Source organism: Pongo abelii, chromosome 13 (assembly GCF_028885655.2).
Source record: "Pongo abelii isolate AG06213 chromosome 13, NHGRI_mPonAbe1-v2.0_pri, whole genome shotgun sequence".
Lineage (NCBI taxonomy): Eukaryota > Metazoa > Chordata > Mammalia > Primates > Hominidae > Pongo > Pongo abelii.
Window position 1 is genome coordinate 104251511 of NC_071998.2, and position 8965 is coordinate 104260475.

General features: G+C 43.4%; 1 long non-coding RNA gene across 1 annotated transcript; it reads right to left on the reverse strand.

Annotated features, from left to right (window-relative positions):
- Positions 1-664: 664 nt before the first annotated feature.
- Positions 665-7660, reverse strand: LOC129047989 (uncharacterized). The gene is made up of 2 exons (XR_008509944.2): positions 7425-7660; positions 665-2916 (listed from the first exon to the last, which is right to left on the reverse strand). It is a non-coding gene; the product is annotated as an uncharacterized LOC129047989 (long non-coding RNA).
- Positions 7661-8965: the final 1305 nt, after the last annotated feature.

Below are 8965 nucleotides of genomic sequence, written 5' to 3' on the forward strand. Positions count from 1 at the left end.
TGCAAGTTGAAATGAATGATTTTTTAATTAATTGATTCTCTATATTAATTATATTTACTTTGTTTCTTCATCAGTGTGAGATTTCTTTTCAGACTAATAACTTGAAAGTGTGAGGATATTCTTTAAGCAGTTTGGATGACTGAATGATATTTAGGAATTGATTTAGGAGAGCCTGCTGAAAGCAGAAAGACTAGATATTTTACACCCTTGGAGGTTTTGGTCAAGCGTTCAGGAGTCAGGCTGGGTGTGGTGGCTCATACCTGTAATCTCAACACTTTTAGAGGCCAAGGTGGGTGGATTGCTTGAGCCCAGGGGTTCAAGACCAACCTGGGCAACACAGGAAACCCAGTCTCTACAAAAAATACAAAAAAAAAAATAGCTGTGTGTGGTGGCAGATGCCTGTAGTCCCAGTAGTCCCAGCTACTGTGGGAGCTGAGGCAGGAGGATTGCTTGAGCGTGGGAGATTGAGGCTGCAGTGAGCCATGGTCATGCCACTGCACTTTAGCCTGGACAACAGAGCAAGACTGTGTCTCAAAAAAAAAAGTGGTGTATGTACACAATGGAAAACCATTAAGCCCTTAAAAAAACACAACAGGAAATTCTGTCATTTGCAGCAACATGGATGAACCTAAAAGACATTATTTTAAGTAACATAAGCCAGGCACAGAGACAAATACATGACTTCATTTACATGTAGAATCTACAAAAGCTGAACTCATAGAAGTAGAAAGGTGGTTACTAATGGCTGGTGGGAGGTGGTTGCATGGAGAAAGGGGAGATGTTGGTCAGTAGGTACAAAATTGCAGTTAGGAGGCATAAATTCTGGTGTTCTTTTGTACAGCAAGGTAATTATAGTTTGTAATAATGTATTATATATTTCAAACTAGCTAAAAGATGGGATTTTAAAGTTTGGGATGATGGCTCATGCCTGTAATCCCAGCTACTCAGGAGGCTGAGGAAAGAGATTGCTTGAGGCCAGGGGTTTGAGATCCTATCTCTTAAAAAAAGAAAGGGGGAGGGATTTAAATGTTCTCATCACAAATAAATGATAAATATTTAAGGTGACAGACATACGAATTACTCTGATTTGATCATTCCACAATGTATACATGTATCAAAATATCACTTTGGACCCCATAAATACATACAATTTTTGTCAATTAAAAATAAAACAAATAGTACGTGAAAGAACTTTAAATACTTATTACCAAGTGAAAAAAAACCACCTGAAACTGCTGCGTACCGTGTGATTCTAACTATATGGCACTCTGGAAAAGACAGAACTATGGAGACGGTAAAAGATCAGTGGTTTTGGTCAGGCGTGGTGGCTCACACTTGTAATCCCAGCACTTGGGGAGGCTGGCTTGGGAAGATTGCTTGAGGCCAGGAGTTCACTACAAGCTTGGGCAGCATAGTGAGACTCTCATCTCTCCAAAAAGTTTTTTAAAATTAGCAGATGTGGTTGTGTGCACCTGTCGTCCTAGCTGCTCGGAAGGTTGAGGTGGAAGGATCACTTGAGCCCAGGAGTTTGAGGCTGCAGTGAGCTATTATTATGCCACTGAACTCAAGCCAGGGCAACAGAGTGAGACCCGGTCTCTAACAAAACAAAACAACCAAAAAGATCAGTGGTTGCCATGGGTTAAGGGGAGGAAGTGATGAATAGGCAGAGCACAGGGCATTTTTAGGGCAGCGAACCTATTCTGTATGATACTATAATGGTGGATACATGTTATTTTATATTTGTCAGAATTCAGGGAATTTACAACACCAAGAGTGAACCCTAATGTAAACTATGGGCTCTAGGTGATAATGATGTGTCAATTCAGATTCTCCGACTGCAACAAATGTACCACCCTGGTGAGGGATGTTGACAGTGCAAAGGCTGTATGGTGAGGGGAGGGGGGAATATTGGAACTCTCTGTGCTTTCTGCTCAATTTTTCTATGTGCCTAAAACTGCTTTATAAAATAAAGTGTTTTTTAAATGAATATCCTGGAAACAATACCTATATCAATTAAATTAACATAGTGATATATTTCATTAATAATGAATATCTACTGCTTGATTAGAATGAGAGTGAGAAATGGGTCCCAAACTCTCATACTTTTGTCTTTCAGCAGCAACTCAGTGACAAGAAGACATTAGAGCTAGAGCTTGAAAAGGTCAGGTTTTGCTAGTCAACCCAAGACTTAATTTTTCCTTTCCAAGAAATTTCAGGTCCACAATGGCTGAGGGCCTCAGTTTTTAGACTCGGTCCTCAGAAAACAGAGCTCTTTAAGGAGAGGCTCAAAGGAAGGAAGTCAGAACCTGGAACACCTGTCCTAATCTTTGTTCTGCCCCTTTATGTGAATTATACAATGATGGTGCAGGGCAATGGGTCTTCACTGCTAGATGATGTGGTGAGATGTAATAGAAGAAGCATTGGTTGTTTGGCAGGCAAAAATTTGAGGTCTTGACTTTAGTCAAGTTTCAACCTCCCTAAATTTCAGACTCCTCATTTGAAAGAGCCCCTGGTTTACCAGCATCATAGGGTTGTTGTGATGATGCCCTGGAACAATGTGCATGGCAGGGCTTGCAAATGACAAAGCATGGTACACACATAAGCCCTACTAGTATTGACATTAACCCTTTGACCTAGCATAAGTAATCCCTGGTGCTCAGGGTAACTATTGAAGTAGTCTATTCCCAATAAAGCATTTGACTCAGCTTCCAACAGATTTCCTTTGCTCCTACATTCGGTTGACGTTACCTGGGCTCCTAATATTCCAGCACAGAGAGCTCACCAGAAAGTCTCTAAGGTGGTACCAGACCAACTTTCTCTTTGAAAAGGGTGATTAATCTCTTCTGTTATTCTAGGTATCCCTCTTCCTTGCTTGCCTCATAGAATTCTAGGTCCCCTGTGCAGCATGGTGTTGACCTGACAACAGAACCATAGGAATGAAATGTGAAAGGAAGCGGTGGGATAAGTGATAAAAGGAGAGTAGCAAATTCAGAGATGTGGGTGAGGCAGGATAGGCAGCCAAGGAAGTAGCAATGTCCTCAGGACATGGCAGCCATGATGGTACAGTCAACACAATAAACCTCAGCATTCGCATTGTAGTCCAGCTCATTCAAGCAAAGCTATCTCTAGTAGGGAATTTCTCCTGTAGAGAGTATGTGCATTTTGATTTCACCTGTCCTCAAACTGACTCTTTGCTCATTATAAAAGTAAAAAACACACCCCTGGGTGGAGATTTAAGATGCTAATGAGATATGCAATCTATGAACAAATATGTACTGCTACTGCATCTGTGCACCCAGAACACCACCCAGAATATGCTTACTAGTAACAACTTTTCCCAACCCTTTATGAATAATCATGTCCAACTCCCATAAAGGGAGTTGCCCCAGTGCAGTCTTTACTGTCTCATTCTTACAAATAGCCCACCCTGAATCCTGTCTCCCTCAGGGTGTACTGTCTATTCTGCACTTAACTCTCAAAATATTCTTTTTCTTTTGCAATAAACTACTGTATACTGCATTTACTTCACTGTGTGTCTCTTGTTTAAATTCTTTTTAACCAAAAAGGCAAGAACTTGAGGTCCCACAACAGCTGTCAACATGGGAAAATGGGACATCGCTAAGCCTGCCAGTCAAGACTGTCCCCATTCTCCTCCAGGACACACTTTTTGCATCTTGTATCCTATAGGCACCTGCATGTGCTTCCTTTTGAGGGTAGATATATAGAGCAGTTACATCAAAATCCATGCTCTAAGGAGCAAGATAGAGCAACCATGAAAATGTACTGTCTGAGTCCATTTGACAATGGACTATAAAAGTACCACAAGCTGTATGGCTTCTAAACCACGGAAATTTATTTCTCATAGTTTTGGAGACTGCACAGCCCAAGATCCAGGTGGAGTCAGTGTCTAATGAGGGTGTATCTTCTCACTGTAACCTCATGGTGGAAGCAGCTAGCTAGCTCTCGGTGGTCTCTTTTATAAGGGCACTAATCTCACTTATGAGGGTTCCACCTTCATGACCTAATCACCCCACAAAGGCACCACCTCTTAATAATACCATCACCTTGGGGGTTATGATTTCAACCTATGAATTTTGGGAGACTCACACATTCAGACCATAACACACATATTGTTTAGTGCCAGGAGCTGAGGGAAGATTTTTTTCTGTCTGTCTGTCTCTCTCTCTCTCTCTCTCTCTCTCTCTCCCTCTCTCTCCCCACAGGCTCAGTTGAGTCACCATTCATTCTTGCTTACATACCTCTGACCTCAGACTGGATTGAAATATCCCCTCACTTTCCTTCTTTTTCATTATCACCACCGGGTGCCTTTCTTCAATCACAGCACTGTGTGATACTGGATTCAAGATTGTTCATGGACCATATTTTGCCACCCCCTTTGCCTTCTACTCACAGAACACACTCAGATCCTTCTATATTCAGAACACACTTGGGATCCTATTTTGCAACCAGTACCTGCCTTTGTCTTTGGACCTCACCACCTCACCTGACCCCACACTCTCCCAAGATCTCAAGTTCTCACCAAGTTGACTTGCCCATGGGTTCCATTAATTCATTGTTTTGTTTTCCTACAGTAACGAGGCTTTTTGTTACAACTCCCAGCTAAGCAAGGTCTTGGACAAAGGCCTCCTCCATTGGTCCATGAGGGGCCCTAAATGTAACCTAATGAGGGGTTTAGAAATCTATTCAATGAAGGGTCCTCTGGGAAGGGACAAAATGTGGCTTGGTAAGGTACTCAAAGAGTACTCAAAGAATGGGTTATCAAGAGGCCCAAGGGAAAAATCTAAACCAGAAAGACTGAAAACATCTAGAACATACAGTTGGGCAAGAATATGGGAAGATCAATTCTGGGGGGATGTGTCCTTCATGGACTGCTGCACACCCTACACCGCCCAATCCAGGGAACTTCATCCTAGGAAGTCAGAACCAGACATTTGACAGTCTTGTGACTGGAATATTATCAGAACTAGTCTCAAGACTTTTCCTTTTTTATCTATGTCCTCAAAAGTTTTTGGAAGCCCAAATTATGTGGCTTGGGATACACTTTTTGAAGTCTTCAGATACAAAACACTGTTTAACAATCCCCACTCCCAACCCCTTCCCCAGTCTAAGTTTTGTTTCTCATCAACCCATGTATGATTCAAAGGCTGACTTTATAGCTGTGCCCATGAAGCTTCTTAGAAGAAGCCCTCAAGCAGGTCAGAGAGAAGAGGTGATCCTGGACAAGATATTATCAACAAATCAAGAGAAAGAGACCTTAGGATACTCATAGCAGAGGGGGATAAATTAGGGGTTGCAGGATTGGAGCCCATTCACCCTATGGAGAAGAGTCACCCAGCACAGGAGAGGTGATTGGCAGAGACTCCGGGTACAAGATGCCCAGTTCTTGCTATGGACTCCACCAAAGTATATCTTAAAAAAACATGAGGCATTTGTTTCAGTGCTTTTATCCAATTAAACAGAGAAGAAAAGAAAAGGCTGGCCAGGAGCATGCCAGCCTTTTTTTACAAAGCCCAAGCCCACCAGAAATCAGGGCTGCCTCTGTGGACAAAAGGATGCTGAAACTCAAAGAGCAAGTCAGTTATTTGGCCAGAGCCTAAAGAAAACAATAGGGCTGAGAAGTGTAATTAATGCAAGGGAAAGATGTCCACTCACTGAGGAACTCAGGGCTCAGGCAGAACTCAGAGTTAGATAGTCCTGTGACTGAAAGGCTCCCTATTTCCTGAAGAAGGAAAGAGCTGACATCTGCATCCTGCAGGCTTCACGTAGATTATAAGAGTCTGCATGATCTCAATAATAGGCAGGTCCCAGATAGCTTGGAAAACCAAAGAATGTGGTGTGGTTTCATGATGAGCAATTTGAGGAAATCCACTTCCATCTTCTCTGAGCAGCCTGTATCTCTGGGCAGGCCCTGGCAGCCTGGACCAGGGATCCAAGGGACATCAGGCCATCCCCATGCCTCCTCAGGCTCTGTTTATAAGGTTTGTTTCCTCAAGTCAGCCAGAGAGTTGTCCTCTATTCCCTCCTCCCAGCAACATTTCCCTCAAGAAATATTTCTGCCCAATTAGAGAAAACGTATTGCTGCTCACATTATAGTTCCTCTGAAGAGTCTTGTCTCTGTTTCTCATTTACAGTGGTAGTCATTCTTACCATATATAGCTGTTTCTCCTTAAAGGAAAGTGGTTTCTTCTGTCTTTGCCATGTTTGGAGGAAGTTGGGAGTATCTTAAGACTGGGCTTAGAGAAAAGAAGTCAAGTCCAGCTCTTACTGATGACTTGACTTCTTGGGTTAGGGAGGGGTTTTGACAGTGGCATCGCACACCTCCCTCTCTCCCAGGTTCTATCATTTGTTCAATGAATACCTCCTATCTAATGAACACAAAACCCAACTGGACAAGTGTTTAGAGGCTTAAATAATGAGAATAAAATCTATTAAAGAACAACCCTCACAATCTAGACTTATGCTCTCTGCTCCTTCATCATACTGAACTGTATGCAGACATATGGTGTTATTCGTGGGGGTGCATAGGCACCACAGGGCCACAAGTGTCCTACTCAGCCCTCAGGCAGGGCAAGGGATAAGAAACTTCACACATCTCAACGTGGAACTGGAGTTTGGGAGGCTTGAGGCCCTGAGCTCAGGGGATAAGGAACAATCCTCATGACCCTAAATACATTGGTGAAGAAGAACTACCTCTTGCACCCAAGATCCCATCCCTTTCCTGATTGAGTCTGGGGAGATGCTTCCCAATTCTTAACTTAGCCTTAATGAAAATATGCAGTTGACTACCAACTCCCCTTGCCTCTCCCTTTGTGACAGATTCTGGAGTATCAGGGAATGAGAAGTCTTGGCTCTATTTGTGGATTAGGAAGTGGGCAGAGGAAGAGGCCAGAGGGAAGAGGAAGGGTAAGGTCTTAGCAAAGCTGAGAGTGAAAGAACTTATTATTACTGGGCTTGGGAAAGACAAAACCAACACACTCCCCCCAAAAAGTGTCCATGTATTTTCAAGTACACTGAACTCATTCTCCAGCCACTGGAAGCTAGCTGGATTCCCACCCAGGGACATGAAAATCAGCCTATGGCTGGGCCACCTTGCCCAATCGCTCATCCACCACAAAACAGCTCAACTCTGAAAGTGTTCAAGCATAAGATTATTCTCCAGAAAATGGTGTTTTGTGAAAGCTAGAAAAGGTAGCCACTGTCCAGTGGCCACAGAGATGGGTGAGCTTCAAGGGGACAGGTTTTGGGGGTTATTGCTAAGGTAGGTCATCAGTGGTGGTAGCAAGGCCAAGGAACAAGTTATGTGCTCCTTAAGGATCTTCTGTATGTCTGGGGTTCATCTATCTTAAAACAAACTTGGAACTCAACATCTTGGAAAAGGGAAGCCCCTCCCTATAGGGACTCACCGTGGCACCTGGCTTGATGACAAAAGGCAAGGAAATCACATAATCTTCAATAATGAGATGGTTCACAGGGCACCTGCACAGTGCCTGCAGGCAAATAGGAAGATATTGGGATTTGAGTGCCTAGGAAGGAAGAAAACCAGTGAGGAGGAGAAAGATTGACCCAGCCTGTGGAAAATATGGGAATATTTTCACAGTCACTAATTATGGCGTTCTCTCTCCTGCCAAACACACACACAAAACCACACACATACATAAACTCACACACACTGACCTAGTTTTCCTATTTGCTGTGACTGGAAAGGACTCCACATAATATAACAGTGCCATCTTGGCCAAAGGGTGTGTGAGCTTGTCTTGAACACAAACACAATGTCTGTAGGGATGTTTTTGTGCTTGGACATTTCTTTGTGGATAAGTGATATTTTTGCCTTCCTTACCGCCATACTTTATTACAAATGTGTAGAATGTTGTCCATGGTGTTAATAATTGGTCCAAGAAGGTTTAGGTGCTCCCTATCACCTCCATGTGCTTGATACAGTCCTGGGAGCTCCCCTCCATGGATTCCTACAGGCCATGCATCTTATATATGTTGCTCACTGCTATCTAGTGAGCATCTAGTATCCCCAGCATCTAGTGCTTAGCATTTATGTGGTACTCAAGAACCACTTAGGAGACCAAATGACTGATGGGAGGTGTATCTGGGGATAGGGCTTGCCCATCATGTCTTGGGATGGACCCATCCTAAAAGGGGAGGGAAGGAGGCCTGATAGGCATCCAACTCAAACTGTCTAGTGGAGGTCACTAAAGACTTCACCTCTGGAACATGAGCTCTGCCTTCATGGCTTCCAGAAGACAAGAAGTGGACGTGTAACCTCACAAATTAGGACCTGGAGGACACTTCTGGGTTACTAGAGCTTCTTTCAGCCCTTTCCGATGGATCCCCCACCCCTGCCTCAGTGGGCAGTGATTGGCCTTGTGAGTCTTTGGGGGGCTGCTGTGTTCAGAAGTGACCCTGGGCCCTCAGAACCTCATGCATGCTGTGGTTTTAGAATGTACTCAGAGAGGTGTTGACTGAGCTGGGCCTGCTGCAGATGCAACACACCTTCTCTGGTGTAGCTCTGTGGAGATGAAAATAGTAATAGTAATAATAATAATAGTAATACTATTAGTAATAGTAATAACTATTAACTACTGTACAAATTTGCCATGGCCACTGCAATACCACCGCAAACTTTTTCTTAAAAGAACACCCATTTATTATCTCACAATTCTGTAGGGGGATTCAGAAGTCTGGATGGAATCTACTGGGCACTCTGCACATGATCCCCAAGGTTGAAATCAAGGCTGCAGCTATTTGGGCTCCTGTCTGGAGATTCTGGGGGAAAATCAACTTTGAAATTCATTCAGGATGTTGGGAAAAATCAAATTCCTTACACCTACAAGTCTGAGGCAGGCTTTCCTTTGCTGACTGTCAGCTGGGAGCTGCCATCTGCTCCTCTGGGCTTCCTGTATTCTCTCTAACTGGCTGTCTCCATCTTCAA